Genomic DNA, 11,606 nt, shown 5'->3' with positions numbered 1-11,606 from the left:
CATTTTCTAAATATGTATTTTGGGCCTTTTCCCCCCTCATTTTCTAAATATTATTTTGAGCCATAAAATCACATGTTTCTTGTCATAAATTATTATTTTTTAATCATTTTTTAATCTCAGAGATTCAAAGATTGATAATCCATACTAAATATATAAAAATAAAGAATAAAAAAAGTAGTTCCATTAACGTATATAAATAAAAACAGTTCAATTTACTAGAAATAAATAAATAAATCAATAAAGTATGGACCTTGTTTGTTTCAATTTACCTATATATGATATATATGGCATTAGCTTTTTTTGTTGCCTTTTCTATGTTGGGACATTTTTAACCTGTTTGGTTTGATTTTTTTGACTTTTTTAACTTTGTGAGAGAATATGTATAATAATTATGATTTGAATGTGATATTTTATTTTATTGACTTAGATAGCCAATTTTTTCTTTTTATGCTTTTTTAGCCAAATATCAAATGCCAAACAAAGCTATATTATATTATTTGATATATGAACGTACAACAACTGTAGTTTTCAAATGTGAGTAATTAACATGGTATATATGGCATTAGCTTTTTTTGTTGCCTTTTCTATGTTGGGACATTTTTAACCTGTTTGGTTTGATTTTTTTGACTTTTTTAACTTTTGTGAGAGAAAATGTATAATAATTATGATTTGAATGTGATATTTTATTTTATTGACTTAGGTAGCCAATTTTTTCTTTTTATGCTTTTTTAGCCAAATATCAAATGCCAAACAAAGCTATATTATATTATTTGATATATGAACGTACAACAACTGTAGTTTTCAAATGTGAGTAATTAACATGTATATATATTATATTATGTATTTAAATATATCTATTAATATGGAAGATTAAGATTGACGGTCTAGAATTTTATGAAGGAAAAAAAAATTACAAGTGCGGGCAGGTGTGTCCGGGTGAAACCCACATTTCAAAACACGACAATATTTCAAACGGCATCTAACCTTACTGCATGTTCGAAACTGCCTGCATACATGCTGATCGGATTGGGCGATTTTTGCGGTTCGGATGACCCAGCCCTACCTTACACCTTCCTTAGGCTGTCAAAACAAGAAACCACCACATTTACAGAATTGTTTTACTTCATATCACAGCACCCGTCGGTGGGACAACAGCATGGGGGGTTAATAAATAATTACACGCAAGTTACAGACAAACCCATAAAAACAAAAGTTAGACATTTATGAGCACCAATTTCACTATGGCAGTACAATTTAGAGTATAATTTTTTAATAACTTTTTTCTTCACCGCTCCAAAAAAAAAGAAAAGAATGAAGCTAATAAATGGCTCAAACAGAAATTACTGGCACAAAAATCATTGACACTGTACCTTTATTAAAAGGATGTAAACTTACTTCTTTAACAGCATTGCACTGCACTGTGACATTACCTTCGATGCCCTGGTGATTGCATTGGTCATGTTGAAATTCTCTACTGCACTCCCAAATGGCATTGAATTCATCTTGTGCCCAAACTCGGGTTTCAACAATGCTGAAAACGTAGCTGGTTGTCTCTCATCTATCTGCAAGAAATTGGGTGCCACATTCCTTATCTGAGACCGGATAGCGCCAAGACTATCATAAGGCAGGCGAACTCCTGCCACCTCAGACAAAGCTCTAATTATTTTACAATCATCCCTCGCATCCCCAACAGTGGGAACTGCAGGTGGAGTTTGCTGAGCACACCCTTCTGTATTTTCATATATCCCCTCCTCTGTGAATGCTGATGCTGGGAAAATGACATTAGCACGATACACACCCCAGTCACCGTGGTGGCCCTGATAAACCACAAGCACATCGTTTGGAAGTTTCTCCAAGCTCACATCATCAGCACCCATCAAATACAAGAACTTTGCAGTTTCAATGCTATTTTCAGATTCTGGCACGAGTCCAAGGTCAAGTGCAGCTGCCTGCGAAGTATTTAGAAGCAATACGTTGAGACCATTCCACTCCGGTCTGATGATATTACCATGTTTTGCAATAGTTTCAACAGCAGACAAAATTCCATCTTTGTCCTCCCTCTCGAAGATCCCAGCACCAACAATGATAGCAGGGTTCTTTGCATTTTGAAGAGGACTGAGCAAAAAGGGCCTCTGCCAAGGTGTTGGTGGTCATAGTTCAAGTCAGTTGGAGGGCCGATGTAGCCAACCTTGGCTTGGGTTTCTTGCACTGACTTTCTGATTCTAGCATTTACCATAGCAGCTTCGAAGTCCTTGGCTGGCAATTAGATATGTTAATTCAGGATTAGAATAAAACTTGCCCAACATACCGCTCAATATCAAACAATATTATGATAGCCACATCAAGGAGCAAAAAGTAAAAACATAAAAATGAAGCTCGCTAAATTAACGCAAACTCCCAAAGCAGCAAAGCCTTTAAATCAATTCCAAACTTCATAGCAATACACCATATTTCACCTGTAAGACAACAAAACATTTTTTATTTTCCTTCAAGTGAGGAAAAGTGAAGCAAAAAGGGGGGTACATTTCAATCACTGGGTAGATTTCCCAATCCCAACAACAATAAAGTAAGTTAAACCGAACAATGCAAGAGATGCCCTGGAGGTCATATACAACCTTCTGCCAAAACAAAAACAAAAAAGGCACCATTTTAAACAATGTTCCCGAACTTCTCAAGGACTTTTGAACATCTGACGGCAGCACACTACCAATTCATTGTTTGGATTTGAACTTCAACTGCCTGACCATGACATGCGACATAGCTCATCTCCAGAATGACCAGGCAAGTTTCTCTAAGCCAGTTTAAGCATCTTGTTAACTTGAACAATTAAGTTTTCCTCCAAATAAAGAAATCATCACTACTACTTTACAAATCTCATACACGAATCAATGACAATCATCACTAACCACGTATTCCACTATAGTTTTTCAAAGAAGCTAAAAATAAAATAATAATAAAAAAAAGGCATATGGGTTCTATTAGGGATTTAAGAAAAACCAAAAAACCTGACCAAACTGATTGAACCAGACAAAAATGGCTATATTTGGTCTGTTTTTAATAGAAATCGGTGTGTGGTTTTTTTCTACTTCGTTAACCTTGCTATAATGGCTAGCCACTCACTCACTCGCGTTAATTTGAAAAGAAATAAATAAAAATTGTTTACACTATTTCTACTTTTTAATTTGTTTCTATTGTTATTTTGCTTTGGTTTTAAATTTTGAATATCATGACTTAGGGCTATTGTTATCATCTATGAAGCACAGACACATACATGGACACGAGATGACAATTTCCAAAAAATAGGGATACGGACACGGACACGGTGGGGGGACATGACAAATTATATATATATATATATATTTATTTGTTAACAAAAACTAAAAATAATAACATTAATTCAATAAATATAATATATAAATAAATATACATAAATTTACAAAGGCAATATATAATGTATAAATTAACATATATAAACATAAATTAAAATATATAATACAAAAATAAAATACAAAAACAGAGCTAGGCTATAATAAAATAATATAAATTATAATTTATACTATAATTATAATTATAATTATAATAATATCTAGGTTATAATTATAATTCATATAATTTATACTATATATAACCTAGATATAGTCTATATATAATATCTATATCTAAGTTATATATAGATGTATATATAAACAGAGTCGAAGAGAGCGAGAAGAGAGAAATAGGCGAAGCGAGAGAGAGAGAGAGAGAAGGCAAACGTCGAACGTCGAAGGTTGTCAATCGAAGGTCGAAGGTCGGAGCTTCAAACTCGACTGGTTAGGGCAAATACTAGGTGGTACTCTCTTTTTTGATCGGCACCAAGTACTCCTCTCTTCTGTCTTCTTTCCTCTCTTTCTTCTCTTCCATGTCCCTTGTCGTGTCCCATACCCAAAAAAACAAACAAAAAAGAAAAAGAAAAAAAGAAAGAGGGATACATGTCCATGGCGTGTCCTTGTGTCTCAGGCGTATCCCCGTTTCTGACACCACTACGACACTAAGTTTGCCATGTCCATGCTTCATAGGTTATCATTGCTTAATTTTGTTATCTTTATTGCTTTTCTCTAAGTGTCCTTGAATATTTGATCGAATTCACTTTTATTGTTTGCCGTTAATTCTTTGTCAGTAGGCCTAGTTGCTAATGATTTCTCTTTGATGCGAGCTTTGATGAACATAAAATTCTCTTTTTGATATTAAGAAATTTAGTATTAAATATTTTATGAATGTACTCTCGTATTGGGTTTTATTTTTATACATACTACATTATTAAAAATATATTAATAATTTTATTTTACAAATGTATCCTTGTAGTACCCATATCCTAAATTTTTAGGTTTTTCCATATCATCTTATCCATATTGTATCCGTCTCTGTATTCATACTTCTTAGTTAAGAAGCAAAAAACTAACTGAATTGAATAAACAAGAAGACTGCATAATCATCTATGAAGCACGGACACTTAAAAAAAAAAACGTTGTAGCGGTGTCAAACATAGGGACACGTACGGGACATGTCATTGGTGTGTCCCTTTTACCTTTATTTTTTTTTTTTTGGTATGGGACACAGCAACGACACGGGCAGGGATGGCAATTTGAACCCGGCCCGACGGAGACCCGATCCCCCGACCCCGAATTAAGTGATTTTTTCTCGAAAAATATCCCCATGGGGACGGGGATGGTATTAAAAAATCAATCCCCGATCAATTTCAGGCCGGGGACGGGAATAACTGTCCAAGCCTCGTACCCGGCCCGCCCTGGCCCCCGCCCCGATTTGTTCCCTGAAGTAAAATTACAAATTTACCCACATATATATATAAAAACCAGACCTAAAACATTACACTTACACTCACTCATATTCACGTTGCTGCTCTCTCCTCTCTCTCACCGACGACGATCTGCTGCTCTCTCCTCTCTCACCGACGACGATCCTCCCTCACCACTGCTGTGCTCTCTCACCACCGATCCTCCCACTCTCTCACACATACGACAGCAACGGCTCATCCTCTCTTTCTCACCGGCATCGCGGCGGAAACTCCTCTCCCTCTCACGGTATCTCCTCTCCTCTCTCTCACGGTATCTCCTCCTTACTAGTTACTCTCTCTCTTTGATTTTCGCTTTTGTTCTTCAGATCTAGAAAATAATGAAGATGAAGATGAAGATGTTGAGCTCAGATCTGTTTTTTTTTTTTTGATAAATAAACTCAGATCTGTTGTTGATGATCTAATATGAAAGATGATGTGTTAGATGATTAAGATGATGAAGCTCATATCTGTCTTTTTTTTTTTGGATCGGCGAAGCTCAAATCTGCTTAATGTGTTAGATGATGAAGATGATGTTGTTGTTGTTGTTGTTGTTGTCGATGATGTTGATGTTGTAGTTGATGAGATGAGTTGATTTTTTTTTTTTTTTTTGGCCGGGGAGTTTTCGGGGTCGGGGAAACCCGATCCCCGTTAGGGGCGGGGGGCGGGGGCAGTCAGTGATAGGTACCCCGTCAAGGATCGGGGACGGGGAAATTTCCACCATCGGGGATCGGGGACGGGGAGGGTGATCCCGGCCCCGCCCCGCCCCGTTGCCATTTCTAGACACAGGGGGTAAATCCCTAAGAGCATCTCCAATGGTATTTGCTATAATAGCATTGCCATTGCTATAATTTGGCAATAATTGCCAAATTATAACAATAGTGCTCTAATGGTCAGATGTTATTTTTGACAAATATCAACCAATTTTCCCTCCAATTTTGTAGGTGTTGTTTGGATATATGTTTTTTAGTGATTTTTTTTATTGTTTATTTTGTGTCTTTTGTGACCTTTTTCAAACTTTTTTTAAAAAAAAAATTAAATATTTACATTGTATCTGATTAGACAAATATAAAAAATTAAAAAAATTTGAAATTTTTCTTTTTTTTAATAGAATTCACCCACCAAAAAAACAACATAATACAAAATTAAAAAAAAAAAAATTATTAACTAGATTAAAATTACATAGACCACTACATTACATCACAAAATAAAAATTATATTTAAAAAGAAATAATAAAAATTACATTGACAAATAAATGACATTGCAAAATTAAAAAATACATTCTCCCGTAATTATTTATCAAGACGCAGGGGAAAATAGTAATTTGGATTGCTACATGTGCGGATCACATGGTGAAAATCTCATTTTTGAGCATTATGTAATAAGTTTTCGTCTGAAGGTCCAAATGAGAAATGTTCGTAGTCATTATCAAATATTCTTCCTTTTTTATCTCAAATTCTTTCATCTTCTAAAAATATTCTTCCTTTTTGATCTCAAGTTCTTTCATCTTCTAAAAATGTTCTTCCTTTTTGATCTCAAGTTCTTTCATCCCCTGCAATGCTTGAGCCCCTTTGTTTTTTCTTTCCGTTTGTTTCATTTCCTTCTCAGCAAGATGTTGGTTAAATGTCTCCACCAAATTGTTAAATTTGTGGACTTCAGCTTCAACAGCTTGACTTTTCCAAAGCAATTCTTTTGCAGATTTCCTACCCATAGGTCTTTTACCCCTTGCAGAAACACTACCACCACCAATTGGATTATTACCAATAGTTGGATTGTTACCAACACCTGAATTGTTATCGTCTTCAAGAGAAATGTAGTTATACATAGGGGATTCAGGGGCTAAATCAGGGAGAAATGGTATATGTATACTTGATCTCAAGTTCTCTCACCTTCTTCTCACTGTCTTCCTCTTCGATCTCTCCTTCCCTCCGTTCTAAACCCTCTTCTCCAACGATCCAAACCCTAACCAAAATGATACTCTCTCTCCCTCTTCGATCTCTCTTTGCCTCTGTTCTAAACCTCTTCTCCAACGATCCCTCTCTCAAAAATGATCCAAACCCAAAACCCTAAGGAAGACCATCCAAAGAAAACAAAGAAGATCAACCCAAAGCCCTAACGAAGATTCCAAAGATGAAGACAAAGAAGATGAAGTCAAAGAATCTTCAAATTGCAGGTATTTTGTAATATACAGTTACTAAAATTCAATTTTTATTTTTGCTTCAAATTGCTTGAAATTCCTAAAATTGATTGATTCATATTGCTTGAAATTCTTGAAACTCAATTTTATTTATTTATTTATTATTTTTTGCTTTAGATTGATTTATTGATTTTGAAATTTTTGGCTTCAGAATTTATTAATTTTTTCGTGAATTTTTGGGTAAATTTTGTTTCTATTTTGGATTGATTTATTGTTTTTGTTTTGAAATTTTTGAGCGAATTTTTTATTCTGAAAGTGTTTTTGCTGGGAAGGATGATGAGACAGGAAGGGAGGGAGGGAGGAAGGAAACGGTTAGTTTTGGTGACTTGGCAGAGCTTGTGTCAAATTTGACACAAGCTTTGGCATTTGCCAAAAATAGCAACTGCCAAAGCTCACCATTGGAGAATATTTTTGCCCCATACCTACTATAAAATGGCTTTGGCAGCTTCAATGGAAAACCATTGGAGATGCTCTAATTCGAACGAAAGCGAGAGGGAGGAGAAGACCTAAATCGAACGAAATAGAGAGAGAGGAGAAGACCTAAACTTCAAACATGTTCATAAAGCAAAGCCTTCGATCGATCTCCATCTCCATCAAGCTCCATCTCCAGTCAATCTTCATTACCATCTCAACCTGGTAAGTCTCTCTTCTCTCTCGTCTCTAGCTCGCATCTCGTCTCTCTCTCTCTCTCTCTCTCTCTCTCTACGTCTGTTTGTCTCTCTTTCTCATCTTTTTTTCCTTTTTCTCTCCACCTATCGTCCTCTTTCTTTCTTTTTTATTTTATTTTATTTTCTTATTATACTCTATTTCTGTATTTACATTTATAAATTGTATATTTCTGGTTATATTTTATTTCTCTATTTTTGCATTTACATTTGTATATTTTATATATTATATATTTTGTGGATGGATGATCTATTTATTTATTTAAATGTAGGGATTTTTTATATATACATTGAATTATAATTAGTTTTTATTAATTTTGATTGTTGGTAACATAATAAAAAATTTGCCATGTCCCCCACCATGTCCATGTCTTCATTTTTTTGAAATTGCTGTGTCCTGTATCCGTATATGTATTTATGTCTGTATCTATATCCGTGTTCGTACTTCATAGATAAACATAAATTCAACTCATCAAATAAATCACAACATTAAAAATATAAGTAATTACACTTTACCTCCTTATAGTTTGGTCAAAAAACACAACCCCTTGTAGTTTAGGACTGATGTGCAAATATAACAGAACATTATCTTTAACCGCACGTGAGTTACACAGTAGGTGTTTGGAAAGTGAGTTTTTATATAAGTTTTTTTAGTTGTTAGATATTATTGGAGAAAAAAAATTTTGTGTTTGGGAAGATAGTTGGGTTTTTTTGTGATTGGATGTGATGTTTGTGAGAGAAAAAGTGAAATAATTATAGGGTTGAATGTGATATTTTGTTTGGATATATTTTTTTTGGTTTTGCAAAAAGTTTGTCTTTTTGTGAAAAAAATAAAAAAAAAAACCCAAGTTCAAGCCTTCCCAAACACCACCACAATATACAAATGAAGAGAGTATTCCTGCAAAATGCGGCTTGAGAAAACTATTTTGCCCTTATCCACACATACACGCACACCCTCTCCAAAGATCAGCTGTTTTCTCATATTTTGTAGTTCTTTTTTTATTTGCTAATACATGACACACCAAACTATAAACAAAAACAAAAGAACGAGGGGCCATTAAGCTCAATCTAGTATCAAAATTCTATCAGGCAAGCTACATAGAAATGAAAGAGCAAACAGATTGTCTGCTTGAATCTTGATTTCCTAACCACCAAAACTTCCAATATTTCAAAAAAGCAACAACTCAAGGAAGACCATAGCTAACGGGCCAGGCACTATAGGCACCAACTCCACGACCAAAGCCTTCCACCAGGACTGCTAAAAGTAGGATAATATACAAGTAGAATCCTCTTTTTTGGTTTAAGATTTTTGAGTCTTTGACATCAAGATTAAGTAACAATCAAGTACCAATTAGCCAGCAGGACTACTGAAAAATACAGGGCTATAACAATAAGCAACATGAAAAGACAGAAATACATAAGATTTCCTACTATTTGGTATCACTTACGTGTTGGTTGAATCTAGAGGAACCTGCTATTTTGGTAATTTTTGTATAAATTGCCTAAATTTTACCAAATCTCCACCAGATTTCCTCACAACTTATTTGGATTAATATTTTCTTTCTTTCTTTTTCGTTGGAGGGAAACAAGAATGTAATAAATGTCAAACAGATTGCTTGTTGGATCTCACTGATTCCACTTTCTTTCTGATTTTCTTGTCGGACAGATAGAGAGTGAATGGGAAAGTGTTGAGTTAGTTGATGGCAACCATGGGGCTGCCAGAAGTGAAGATACTGGTGGCTACAATAGCTGTGGTGATGATGGCATACAAAGGAAAATTGGAGAAAAAATTAGGGCAGTATAATCATTTTGCAAAATTTTTTAATGGAGTTGGGGGTTTACAAATTAGTCCAAACCACAGGATTTTTATTTTTGGCCATGTTCTCTTCAGTGATCTTTCTTTATCATAGCAAAACGTGTCATACACGCTGACATGTCAATTTTCAAAAAATACATGGCACAATACGTTTAGGACATGTTAAAAATAAAATTTTAAATTTATTATATATCAAACATGAATATTAAAAAAAAGTAACAAAACACTAATTAAAATTAAAAAGCTATATATTCTATAAGTTAAAATAACACGCCTCATCTATAGAAGTGTCCGTACTACTTAGATGTCAACAAATAACATCCAATGATCCAAGTTTAAAATAAAATAAAATCATGTTAAAATAATAACAACTACACATTCTAAACTCCGTCATTTTGTTTCAACTTTAAACTTGGACCGTTCGATTAACACATCAAGACCATTACAGAGAGATTCATAGCAGAGGAACCTAATCCCCAACCACATAGTGCTTTTAAGTGTTCACTTTTGAACTACCAGGGTTCGTATGTTTATTGACCAAACAACACGACAGGAGATAAAAGTGTATATACACCTTCCTAACAAAATATAACCGTGAAAGATTAATGCTTGAGGCCTTGAATTCGAGGCCTCGAAATTGCCTCGAAATTCTTTTTTTTTTTTTTTTTTTTGTCTGTGTGTTTGGTTTTTTTTTTTCTATCTTTTCTTTTCCTTTCTTTTTGCAAGGGTGGTTATGTGTATTAGACATCTCGCACTAACTAAGCCTGTATGGTTTGATAAAGTCTAACCCAACTCACTCACCTTATCAAACTACATAGACTGAGTTTTTTTTTTTCCTTCTATTTGTTGGGCTATGTTGGTTTTTTTATTTGTTGGGCTATGGTGGTTTGGTTTTTTTTTTTTGAAAGGTGGTTATGTGTAGGGGTGTGCCAAAAAACTAAACATCCCGCACTAACTCATCGTATAAAATTATATAAAATTAACAAAATTTAACTAACAGCTTAACTGATCAGTCAGTTAGGTTGGACTGGTTGAGTGATAAAATTGGCTGATTAGTTAGGCCGTTGGTTAAATTTTGTTAATTTCATATAATTTTATAGGATGAGTTGGTATGGAATGCCTAATATTTTTGAAAACATTCCTACACATAAACCACCCTTAAAAAAAAATCAAAAATCAAAAATCAAATAAAAAAAATAACTAACTAACACAGCCACCACCCAAAAAAAAATAAAAAAATTTGTTGTCGAGGCAAATTCAAGGCCTCTAGCACCGCTGAACCATGAAAATAGTAATAAATTAAAAATATAAATATAGAACCCAAAAACCAAATTTTGAACTAATCAAGTGAACCCAGAAAAAAATAATAATAGACCATAGATAATGAACCCAACAAAATACTAAAACCCAGATGAATTAAGCAAATGGCATTACTAATCCGTGAATACATATAAATATAGATATAAAAATAAATGAAAACCTGGAAGAGCGGGCATGGCGCAAGAAGCGACGGGCTTAGGCGACTTCTCGACCTCGACAAGGCACGTACGGCGGTTTCCGGCAATGGGGAGGCGGCTGTGGTAGCAGAATCTGGGAATTTCGACGCCGGCGACCTCGCAGGCCTGTAGAACGGTCATCCCCTTTGGAATTTTTATAGCCATCCACGAACACCTCGATCGCGTCTTCCGGGGTTGGAGAAGTGGACCGTAGCTCCTCCCACTGGGGTTCGATTTTGGAGATCATCTACCGGAGGCTGGGCTTGAGCAGCAGCTTCTGGCTTCTGGAGCTCAGCTGTGGAGACGATGGTTCGAACGACGGCATATCTAGGGTTTGGAGATTTGAACTCAGGGCTCTGGAAGCTAGCAACCCCAACCCCATCTCTATCACTCTCGCTCTCTAATAGTGGAAAATGTTTCCTCTGTCTGTTGTGTTGGCAGATCGAATTACGGGGGCTTGTGATGGGTTCCGTTCCGGATTTGGGGTGGTGTTGTACAGTCAAATAGGTCAATTTTTAAATTTATTTTTGATAATTTAAATTATTTTTATTTTAGAATATATTAAGTAAAATGTATTTATAAAAAATTAAATTAATTGATCTT

The 11,606-nt window shown here is 34.9% G+C and overlaps 1 pseudogene across 1 annotated transcript; it reads right to left on the bottom strand.

Moving 5' to 3' along the window:
• Positions 1-1,104: 1,104 nt before the first annotated feature.
• LOC114257641 (NADH dehydrogenase [ubiquinone] iron-sulfur protein 1, mitochondrial-like) lies at positions 1,105-11,312 on the bottom strand (annotated as a pseudogene). Its single transcript, XR_014340315.1, has 2 exons — positions 10,988-11,312; positions 1,105-2,256 (listed from the first exon to the last, which is right to left on the bottom strand). The product of XR_014340315.1 is annotated as an NADH dehydrogenase [ubiquinone] iron-sulfur protein 1, mitochondrial-like (transcript).
• Between the last annotated feature and the right edge of the window lie 294 nt (positions 11,313-11,606).

Source organism: Camellia sinensis, chromosome 1 (genome assembly GCF_055761805.1).
Source record: "Camellia sinensis isolate YWXY chromosome 1, ASM5576180v1, whole genome shotgun sequence".
Classification (NCBI taxonomy): Eukaryota; Viridiplantae; Streptophyta; class Magnoliopsida; order Ericales; family Theaceae; genus Camellia; species Camellia sinensis.
The sequence above is the reverse complement of the archived record's forward strand: the minus strand, read 5'-3'. Positions and strand labels throughout refer to the sequence as shown.